Here is a 12350-nt window from a genome sequence, read left to right as displayed (position 1 = left end):
TATATGTGCATAGTCACTTTACCCCTACCTACATGTACAAATTACCTCAACTAACCTGTACTCCCGCACATTGACTCAGTACCAGTACCCCCTGCATATATCCTTGTTATTGTTATATAATTTTATTGTGTTAATTTTTATTACATTTTTTTACTTTAGTTTATTTAGTAAAAAAAATGTAAACTCTATTTCTTGAACTACATTGTTGGTTAAGGGCAGCATTTCACGATAAGGAGAATACACCTGTTGTATTCTGCGCATGTGACAAATACAATTTGATATTCATAATTATGGAGTCGATATTTAAGAGTTTTTGGAAAACGTGGTCGCAACGTCATTCTGTCACCAAAATGTGCATCTGCACTGTTCTTCGAGTAAATGGTGTCTTTGTAAAAAAAAATGTTCAGTGTAAATTGTTAAAAGTTGTCCTTGTGTATAGAGCTGTATGGTTTGTTTAACTTTGCAGTCAATGTTTATTTGTCTCAGAATCATGCCGTTACTGGGGAATTGTGTAGACGTTTCAACTACTGTACTGAGCTCCTCTACGGTACAACACCCCTACCCCATCCCCCTCTCTCTCTTCCTCATTATTTTATTGTATAATCCAGAGCAGACCAGACGAGAGGACTAGTGTTATTAATTTTTAAAAATGGCATATTAATTTGATGGTGGGTTGGGCTGGGGAGGTATGTCCTGTAATAGACCCAAATACCTATTAGGGAATGAGGTCACAGCTGGAGACAGGACAGGAGGGCTCACACACGAACACACACACACACTCAGCGAGAAGCACACACTAAGAGAGAAACACACACGCAACGGGCACAGAGACGGACAACTCACGCACAACCAAACACAGGTCCATCCCGGCGAGATCAAGCCAGAGGCAGAAAATTGCTTTTAACAACCGAACCAGATTAGCAGAGGGCTTCTGGGAAAACAAAACAAAACAGACAGAGAGCTTTTTTTATTACCGATGCTTTGTTTTTTATTTGTTTTTTTTGGATATTCACCACGAGTCCCGAAAAGGCAAAAGTATATCGCTTATAGCCTAGCTATATAATATTTAAGCATATAATTATTTACTATCCCCCTAATGGAAAAAAAGAACAACAAATCGTCAGTCGGCATAATCTCCTAGAGTGCTTCCCTTTTAGAAGTGTCTCACTGGGCGACATCTGCACATCGAGGACAGGAAGGGGGAAAGAAAGTGGTCCGGTAGCTGGTGGCTTTTTACCCCACACTGTCCCGTACCTTTTGCCACTGAGAGAGGTAAGGACCCGAGGTTTACACATCAATATCAAACACACAAACTAACCTGGACTCAGCTACTGTACGGTATACCAGGGCGTCATGCAACCCGCAAAATCTGAGAGAGCACAAAGCACCTTCGAATGGCCGAGGGGTGGGAAGTTGGAGAATTTAGCATCTTTCAAAGACCCAAAACATGTTTATTCCTGCAATCTAGGGCAATCTAGGGCATAATCATTATGCTTAATTTTTTTTCAAAGATGTAAAAATGTCTGCATATCTAAGCATACCTCTTGAGGAGAGAAGCCTGAGCAAGACAGCTGACTGTGTAACTAAACATCAGCTTTAAAGAGGGAGAGCCTTTTAGCCTGGATTAGACTGTTTAATAAAGTGTTAATGGAGCAGAGAAGTGGGCTAATGCCCAGGCAGGGCTGAGGGAGGCTGAGGCATAGGCAGTGTATTAGCAGAAGTCAGGACAATACTATGCCAGACTCTCTCTCTCTCTGGCTGTCTGTCTGTCTGGGTAAGAGGGAGGGAGTGTGTGAGAGAGAGTTCAGAGTGTTTTGCATCCAGGCAGTGGGTAAATGCAGGGGGGGGGGGGGGGGTGGAGCCGATGGCTCCTAAACACAGAGCTGCCTGAGAGCTCGGAGAGCAGAGCGTGGACTAGGCAGGATGCAGACAACATCACTCCTCTCGGCCTTACTCAGTCGCGTTCTCTCTAGCTTGCTCGTTCTCTACTGCTCCCCTTCTCTCTACTTCCCTCTCTACCTCTCTTTCTCCCTCCCCCTCTCAGAACTGATCCAGTACACATGGTCCTGGCGTAACCGGGGGGTTACACACACTTGGCATTGGAAGGTCTAATAAGGGGTTACAGGGGAGATTGGAATGCATGCCAGGCCTCCTCAGCCTCTCCTCATACTGGTACTATAGTGGATGGATGGGCAGATTGGCATAGGCTGCTCCTCCCGTTGTAGAATAGAGCCTGGTGCAGGCACTGCAGGCCAACCTTGTGCTGTGTTTTTCAGCAGAAGTTTCTCAGGACCTTGCAGTGCCATCTGTTCCTTCTGGAATCAGGGCAGCATGCCATCTAACGCCAGAGCTGCGGTCTCTACCCACTACACCTAGACTGTGGAGGATCAGAATCCAGTCAAAACAGAGTCTGTGTGAAATAGTGACCGATAAGGTGGGAGTGTATATTTGGACTAGGGATGAGAGGACTCAACCTGCAGCCGCCGCGGTTATATCCGCTGGGCGGGCGGGTTTAGGGTCATGAAATGACGTGTGGACGAAGGAAGGGTAGATGGCCGCCGGGTTGACTAAAAAGAAAACAACACATGAAAAAATCTTGTGCAATTTATATCTATAGTCTAAATGGATGTTTTTCTTTTATTATTTTTGGGCTATCTGACTTTAGGTCCGCCAAATAGCCTACGCTTTTGGGAAGGGGCAGAAAAAGGTGCACGCCGATCCACTGAGAAAAGCTGCGAAATGGAGAGTTAAAAAAAAAAGAGAGAGAGAAGGGAGGGCCTGAAAAGTCATGTTTGGGAAAGATTTTGTCAAGAGGTAAAAGAGGATGATAGCCGTGCCTACGTTATGTGTGGTGATTGTGAGGCGCTATACAAATTCAAGAGACACAAGACGGGGACTTCAAATAGGTCTATGGCATGTCAAGGGAACTGCAGTCTACTGTTCAAATAGGTTAAATGGGAACTGAAATCTGAACACTGACTGTAGGTCTATAACCTCTGACTTGCCTAGTTAAATAAAGCTAAATTAATATATTTTACAAAGTCTTATATTAACTCCGGCAGAATTAAGCCTTTCTTGCAGTAAAATGTACATTTTGACTCGAGTGGAGAAAGATGATTTCCTTCTTTCCGAGAGAATGTGAATGTGCAGTTAGGGACCGTCTGTAGAGGTGCTGTCTTTATCAGCATCATAAAAGATATATCAAACACATAAAACGCCAATCGTATCAGAAACGTGTTGGGTCGTTTTCACAGCTTTCTATTTCCTTTACAACCTGTCAAACTGATGTCATTTGGAAAATCTTTCCCATTTTGGGGGGAATTACTGCTTTTTCTCCCCGGTCCCTAAACGTCTTCGAGCAACAAAAGAAGCAGAGATGTCCGAGAACATTTTTACCAATGTCACCAAGATTGACGAATTCATTCTATCTATCATTTATGACATTATTCTTGTAAGCAGGGGTTAATTTCAGTCTTCTAGGGCAACATATAACAACAGAAGAGAAGATGCTTGTATTTATTTAAAGACAAGTTGACTAACAAATAGTCTACCAAAATCATAAGCAGAAACATATCCAAATTAGACCCAAACGAATCCTGCAACCCCTTTCAAAAAAAGCTTTCCGCCGTCTCTGACTGTAGCCTACAGCGCATATTTGCAGGTTAGGGTTGGGTGCGGGCCTCAGATGTTCACTTCATCACATATAGTCGGGCGGTGGCGGATGGGTTATTAGCAATTCCAGGTGAACAAACTGCTGACCTGCGCACCATTAATTCATTCATTTGGAAAAGCGATAGAAAAAGGCAATTCAGAGTCAGGGAATGGATGCGGGTGAGTGTGTGTGTGTGTGTGTGTGTGTGTGTGTGTGTGTGTGTGTGTCACAACGCCAGCTGCTGCAGTACCTCCCTCTCGCTCCCTCTTTCTCCTTCTCTCTGTGCCAAGTCGGAGCGGATCAGTGTATCCATTCATTCCAGGTCAATTTGGGCACTCTGCTCGACAACAGCAATTCATTAACCAAATCCTGAGGTCTGACACTGTCAGAGACACCTCCTGAATCACAGAGAAACACACTCTCTCTCAGAAATAATAGGGAAAACATGGCTATGGCAGGGGGAAACACATCTCGAAACTGACTAGTGAGTCCAATAAATAATTGTGAATCAATGGATTATTAAATTAAAATCTGCTTTATTCCAAATAGACTCATAATTTTAAAAATAAACCTCTCTCTGTTTTAAACAGTGTACATGGCCCTGTAGCTAAACCACTTGAGTGTGTGTGTGTGTGTGTGTGTGTGTGTGTGTATCTCTCTCTCTCTCTCTCTCAGTATTTCATTCAGTCTAAAACAGGCCGCAGAAACAGGCACCCGCATACGTGAAGAATTTATATAATTTATATACAGCCTCCTAAACCTTTCCGTGTCGACCCGAGGGGGAGTGATACAAACTTTCTTGCAGCAACACCTCTGACAGCAGCTCATCTTTTGACTATTATTCACTCCCAGGAGAGCAAAAAAATCACTTTTATTTTTAGTTCAAACGGGGGGGGGAGAGGCTTATTTTAGTCAAACCAATACTGCACAGCCACCAAATATTGAGGTTTCTTTGCGGTGAAAGTCTACTACTGATTGAACAACAGGCTACACCGTGTGACCCTCTCCTTCTACTCCCCCAGAGCTGCTTTCACACACATACAGAGACGGGCTCTGGTTCACCTCCAGTCTGATTGAAATCTTAATATCTCATCTGAATGACTAAGAGCAGGGCCACGAGGGAGCTCTAGCAGGAAGAGGGCAAATCAGCCAGCCTCAGCATTGTCCTGAATTTTTTACCAGGCTATCGTTTGGGGAGCGTGACACACACACACACAGTTATGATGGAAGCCTGGAAGTTTTTATTCTAGGCATGGTTACAGTATTTCAACATGTCCAGGTGATGTGGCCACACAGATAACTCCAGCTTGGTTCCCAAGTTTCTAAAGCATACAGAACCAGCTTGACTCTAGCGTCGCCATTATATTTGAATCGAGGAAGTGTGATCATAATCATCAACCACAGCACGTCCTAAATGCCCCCTCCAGTATTTCGCTAAACAGTGCAATTGCACTTGAGATGCATTTTAAGGCTACGGATGCGAAAGTGAACTTATCATTTCGAAACGTTTAGGTCAGGTGTATGCTGCTGCTTGCCACCTATTAACTATCAACTGTTGCATTAAATAGGCTCAATATTTTTTACTGGTGCATTTGGCAATATTCAATTCATACGCACGAAACATATGAACAAAAGCATTCACTGTGAAAGTTGATAGGCTATACGTAGTCCATTCATATATAGCTATGCGCAGCACTTGGCTCAAGTTATCGAATCAGTTATTGTTTTCTTGCGCAAACCGACCTGCAACACGTTGTGAAACTCAGGCCTTTCACTGAAAATACAGGGATGTCGATTCACATGGGACTAGTATTATCAGAGGACCTTGGAGTTTGCAAAAAAAACTGTAGGTTATTCTGTCTGGAAGTGTTACTCTCCTGCCATGTAAAAAATGACTGACATCGGCAGGTTCAGACAGGACAAAAGTTACAGCTGTGGTGTGTTGTGCTCGTGCACATCATTTCATTACCCAACCTCCCCCAGCACAACGGGGCCTGACCTATAGCATATCATAATCACATCAATAAATTGGTTCTAACAAACTCTGAACACTGTAACACGTGACAGCTAAATGGATGCAGAGGACGTTGCAAATAAACTTGAAATGGGGGCAATGTTTACTGGTTGCTCAGGAGGTAAAGGGTAAGTCAGATGTGTGCAATGTGAGCAAAAAGGCACACATGCACGCAAAAGATGTGTGCAAAAATGCGACTAGTTGTGGAAAATACTGGAGATCAAGAACAATAAGGAAAAGAGCAAGAGTTGCATGCATATTATGTGTACCAAAGAGGTGCTGTATAGATTATAATATCATTTTTCTGACCGTTTGGAACAATGTTAACAACACTAAGTAAAGTATAAGAGTACCAGAGAGTCTGTTGTAAAAAACAATTATTGTTAAGCCTTCATTACAGCAAAGACTGAAAGCAGTTAAATTTGTTTGCGAATGCAATTTCCGAAATGGAACGGTTTACTTATTGTGTAAGCTAATCATTCAACGCTCGCTTTTGTTCTATTTTAAAACTAAAATGCTTGATTGCATCTCAAATCATGAATGACTCGTATGCTGTGTGATGACATGAACGAATGAATGCTTGATTGATACAGTAGCCTATATATATGTATTGAAATATAGGCCTTAGTAAGTTACGATATTAAGACTAAACAGGACACGCTCTTAGGCCTACAGCTCAATGGTGGTTATGACAAGGCTGAAATACTAAGCCTACTAATGATAATGACATTACATATGATCATAATAGTTATAGTAATAATAACAATTAGAAGGAGCGTTATTATTATTATTATAAATATTATTTTCCCGACAATTTGGAACAGTGTAAACAACACGGAATAAATGAAAAATAATACCCGAAAGGCTGTTCTAACAAAACAAAACAAAAAGTGTCAAGCTTTTATTACAGCATAGCAAAGATTAAAAACAGCCAGATTTGGGAAATTGTTTATTTGACATGTCATTGCGTGAGGCTTGGTGCTCACAGAATCAGTAGGCTATTGAACAAACACTCAAACAAGCAACAGAAGCAGGATCGGTCTTATTTCTGTTGATATACGGATGATTTAAAAACCAGTTACATTTAACAGTTTGGCTATTGATTATAGACCTAATTGCGTTGGGGTTTCCTCTCTCTTCACTTATCTTAAACAATAAGGCAAGGTCTGTTTTCTCATCTCTTCAATTCTGCTGTTGCCTCCGCCGCATTGTTCTCAACACCAATATGCTGTTTAACTTTGCTATTATGCACATAGCAACATGGTCTAGGAAAAGGCGCCAATTCAACAGCGCACTGATGTGTTTCAGAACCGTGGACAGCGACCGCTATCCAACGACGGAGAAAGTGTATTTGAGATGTATGTATTATAACCATATACAATTCCAATAGCACGTCTTAGACTGATGGACTGTGCCATCCACACGGCCTCCACAATGGATCGGTCCACTCAGACAGGCACGAATCAGACTGATGTCTTGTACACTATGATATATATATATATATTTATTAGATTTTTTTAGCTACTGCTCGATTAAAGAAATCTGGGTCGACCAACAGCCTATTGACAAAACAATCGACCAATCGACTGCATGGGGCCAGCTCTACCTCTATGTCACTCTCCATAGGACTTAACTCAATCAGTGTGCAAGGTAGAGGGACACAGTAAGAGAAAGAAAAGTAAAACAGGGTTGAGACAGAGACAGGAGAGAAAGATAGAGACCGATAGCAAAAGAGCGAGAGAGATTGCGAAAGTGTACCTCCGCCTCGACTTTTTCCTTGAGAATGGTCGTTGTCATGGCTACCTCTTTCCAGCAGCACCCAGTGTTCCCAGTTGATCGTTGAAGAAAAAGCACAGGGCAGGAAGGAAGGAACAGAGAGAGAACAGGGGGGGTGAGAGAAGAAGAGAGAAAGAGACAGATGGAGATTGAGGAGACAGGGATAGAAATAGCGAGAGAAAGAGATGAAGACAAAGATAGAAGTGAGAAAAGAGAAAAAGAGGAAGTGAAAGAGAGGTGCGGGGTCTGTTGCTCGGGGTGTGTGTGTGTGTGTGTGTGTGTGTGTGTGTGTGTGTGTGTGTGTGTGTGTGTGTGTGTGTGTGTGTGTGTGTGTGTGTGTGTGTGTGTGTGTGTGCAGGCAGCAGCCATGCTAAGTATACTGTAAGCTAAGTGCAGTAGCTAAGTGTTACAGACAGTGTTCATAGATTGCAGGGGGGTAATTACTAGGAATGCTACACTGCCTTTGTTGGGGAAACAAACTCTCATCCTTTTAACACTTGAATCATCGAACACACTCCTCCTACCGGCCTCTGCCCAGAACCCTACCCTGAACCGTAGGGACTGCTGCCCTATCTACATAGTCATTGAACACTGGTCACTTTAATAATGTTTACATACTGTCTTACCCACTTCATGTGTATATATTGTATTCTAGTCTCTCATCCTATATAACTACTGCTGTACACACCTTTTCTATTCATATACTGTCCGTACTGTCTCTACACACCATTTTATATATATTTTACATGTATATTTATTCATAATTTGTATTTTTCTGAGGGGGACTCATTCTGATATTTCTTCATTTGGTTATTTGTATTTTGGGGGATTTGTGCGTATTGTATTGTATTGTCAGGTATTACTGCACTGTTGGAGCTAGAAACATAAGCATTTCACTACACCCGCGATAACATCGGTTCTATATATATGTGCACGGGACCAATAACATTTGATTTGTACTGCCACCATCCACTGACTGAAGCACCAACATCACACAGCACTGGGGTTGAGCAACACACACACTCACACAAATGTGTGGGCGGATACGTACACACACGCACGAAAACCCACACGCACACACAGAGAGACAGTGTAACGCCTAGTTCTAGTTCTGGACTGATGCATTCCATACGCTCCGACCTCTCAGTACAGGGCAGGTCTAGTCACATAGACTGTCTGAGGAAGACACAAGCCAGAACATTTGTGTAGGTTGTGTGTGTGTGTGTGTGTGTGTTATTTGGACATGTTGCTTCCCATAAGGAAGATATCCTTCCTCTTCATTCCCAGGCGCAAACCAAAGTGTTTGTGTTATTGTCATATAAGGACATGTCCTCTCCTCTACAAACACTGCGACTTTCCAATTATCTGCTGCCTGCAACTGTATTGATACTATCCGAGGGGTCCGGAGAGGTTCGCGAATGGGAAACTGACTGGGCGACAAAACAACGCATTAAGCAGAGATACTGCTGTAAGGAAAATGCAATAATGTACTCTGCTGGGCTGATCTTACAGGTGGAAACAGAGGCACGGCAAGTGCAGGAAGAGCCACCTCAACATGTCAAATATAGCCATATTACAGAAAAACATGGTATTGTGTTTGGCTCAATAAACCTGACATACACCGTGCATATTGTCTATATCCAGCTAACGAGCTGGGTCCAGAGAGCTGCTGTGGGTAAGTCTGTACTACTGCAATAGGCCAGCTGGGAGGTGACCTATGTGACATCAGAGGTTCAGCAGAATCACAAAGGACCAACGTACAGAACACATATGGCTGAGCTGTAAAAAAATAAAAATAAAAGCAGCCAACCAATGTACGCAGGGACATCCGATCCAGCGGGGGGGACGGACGACAGAAACTGAAGGGGTGCGGTCTTACAGGTAGATAATAAGCCTAGGATTCATTCTTCAACTCACTTATGAATATTTTAGATTGAGTGGGTGGAAAACTGTGACAAAGCAAGTGTAACGATCCGGGTCTGAGATAAGGCTTGTGATGGTGTGATTGTGCTTTAATTAAATAAATTAGCATCACACACACACACACACACACACACACACACACACACACACACACACAGACAGACAGACAGACACACACACAGGACATGTTAGATATTTGGCACTGTGACAATTTTGTATTTATTTCAAAGAGTGTTGGTGAACTTTTGCAAACAAGCACCTTCTGCTTCTCTTCGCCTAGTCAAACAAACGGCCATATAGGGATATATGTAAGAGAGAGCTGAGCTCTGCTGTTGGTTTCAAACCCTGAATATCTGAAAACTATCAACGTGATCATCATCCGGCCAAACTCAAACAGCACAGCGGGGCCTCAAACAGCAGGGCCTCAAACAGCAGGGCCTCTCTCTGTCTCCTCTCCTGAGAGGAAAGCGAGGTGAGACCGTGGCTCGGCTCCCACCTTCATCCTGCCAACAACCTGCCATGTCGCTGCTACCTGGAGAGTGACAGACTGACGGAGAGACACGGAAACAACCCAGCCCTAACGCTTTGCATGATGCAAAAGTCATTGCTTTCTCAAGGACACTGCGGCGAAAGAGAGGGAGAGAGAAAGCGATGGGAGGGGGGGGGGAGCGAGAGAGAGAGAGGGCGAGAGAGAGAGACAGAGAGAGCGTGTGGGTGTCAGCTGGCAGAAAAACATGCGGTAGAGTGGGAATAGACTCACGTGGATCTCTAGTCTAGTATTATACTAGTCCCACTACTGTGACGCTACAACTACGACCAACTAGGGAGAGAGAGAGACGATAGAGAGAGACAGAGAGAGAGACGCCAGACAGAGAGAGAGAGAGACAGACAGACAGAGAGAGAGGGAGAGACAGACAGACAGACAGACAGACAGACAGACAGACAGACAGACAGACAGACAGACAGACAGACAGACAGAGAGAGAGAGAGACAACAGACAGGCAGAGAAAGAGACAGCGAGAGAGTAAGAGAGAGAGGGAGAGACAGAGAGAGAAAGAGAGAGAGACGACAGACAGACAGACCGACAAACATGAAAGCAGAGTTGAAACCTGAAACAGCATCAAGCTGCCAGCAAAGAAACTTAATGACAAGAGAACTAATGGGGGAGAAAAGACTGGAGAAGGATGTGGTGGTAAATAAGGGTGGGCAAACTTTCAGCTATTCCCAAAACACCATGGGAAATCAATTAGTCAGACACATCTCTCATACATACACACACCACACTAATGTGGTCTCCGGCGACCATGGGGAACATTGCCTTCAAAATGTGCATAGTGGACAAAACACGACGGGATTGAATCTGGCCTTAAGTCCGTGGCTGACACAGTAGCGAGATAAAAGCGACCCGGGGCCACAGAGCACACCAAGGTAGCCAAACATCAGGTCAGACAGTCAAGACACAGATCGACCAACCCAGCAGACCAGCACACCGCAGTTGCCATGGCCCCATCTCTACACACACCACACTGTTGTTGACGTTGTCCTGCCGGCTTATAAAGCATTGCTCTGTGTCCTGGGCTATAAATCACACACAGCGTTGAGATGAGAACCCTGGCTGCCACATCTGCAACACATCAGGGCATATAGAGAGACAAAGACAGCTAGCTAGACAAACGCCTGGTCTATTGTCTCTCTGCGTCGGCTCTGTCCGGGCTGTGGAAGACCTGGGTTCAAACAGTAGGCCCTATTTATTTCCTTGCAAATACTCTGGCTGTGCTCAATTGCGCTTGCTTGGATCTGGCACAATGAAAACAATGGAATAGTCCCAAAAGCGCAAGCCCTGCCCATCTGACACTTGGTCTCCAGGTAGGCTCAAGCAACCGCTCAAAGTATTTGAATGAAAGCAGGACTATTCTCTGTGCTTCAGCTCCGCCACCGGGTGGAAGAAAGGCCTTAAAGGGATAGTACATGCAAAAATCTATATTTGGGTCAAATGACCTTTACCTTGAGTTGTGTCTGAAGCCCCGCAACATAATCCACAATAATCCATGATTTACTTATGGCTCTAGTCTGGAGTTAGCATATTAGCATCGTCAGATTTGATGAGCGGAAACGCATTTCGGTTGAATGAATTCTAACGGACTAGGTATCCCCTTACCCAATCAATTCCCCAAAAACCGCACTGCAAGCTGCAACCTCCTCAAAAACAGTAGGGGAAACACTGACACTGCCTTTTGAGAGGGTGATGGGCCAATGCCCAGGGTCAGTCAGGAGTCAGGTCACAGGTTGACACATCGAGTTCGTTGAGTCGTCGTGCAGACAGATCCCAAAGAAATCCCCCCCGCCCTGTCTAGTTATCCCCCCGCCCTATACAGCATAACACTTAGTTACACACTCTTACCGCACCGGATGTTGTCGAGAGGTTTTCCAACGTTTATTTGGCTCCCCGTACAACCACCATAAACATCCAGCAGACACACTTGCAGCACGTTAATTAAGGCTGGTTCTCTGACTGACGGACACTGCGCTCGGTAAACACTAATGACGGAGAACACACCAAATCCCTGACAAACACTGACATGTCACCGACCCGTGTCACTTAATGTTGCGACTGCATCCTCATTGGGGAAACGCAGACCGTTGTTTTTAGAACAACAGAGTATTTACTAGTTATGAAAGCGTTCACCTGCGTCTTCTGTTATGGCTAAAGTGGACATCTAATTTAATCAAATAGGCTATAGGCCTAATCTCATTTATTCCAGCTAACCTAATATGATAAATTAAGGAACACACACACACACGTTTCATGACTTGAGGCCGAGTGTCCGGTGGGGTTAGAGAGGCCAGTGGCCTTGCTGCTGAGTCAGAGGGTGAACATGAGAGCTCACACGCACACACACACACACTCTAACACAACGATGCAGGGGGCGCTGCTCATTTTCCGGTTGACTGAGCAGCTCTGTACACACGGAGAAACGCGATGCT

The 12350-nt window shown here is 44.2% G+C and overlaps 1 protein-coding gene and 1 pseudogene across 4 annotated transcripts in view; both read right to left on the bottom strand.

Annotated features, from left to right (window-relative positions):
• The window catches only part of strbp (spermatid perinuclear RNA binding protein), a 122391-nt gene that overhangs the window by 80627 nt on the left and 29414 nt on the right, over positions 1-12350 (bottom strand). The window lies entirely within an intron of this gene.
• LOC135516988 (zinc finger CCCH domain-containing protein 13-like) overlaps positions 2470-12350 on the bottom strand; it is a 55791-nt pseudogene continuing 45910 nt past the window's right edge.

Source organism: Oncorhynchus masou, chromosome 28 (assembly GCF_036934945.1).
Source record: "Oncorhynchus masou masou isolate Uvic2021 chromosome 28, UVic_Omas_1.1, whole genome shotgun sequence".
Classification (NCBI taxonomy): domain Eukaryota; kingdom Metazoa; phylum Chordata; class Actinopteri; order Salmoniformes; family Salmonidae; genus Oncorhynchus; species Oncorhynchus masou.
This window is presented reverse-complemented; position numbering and strand designations above follow the sequence as displayed.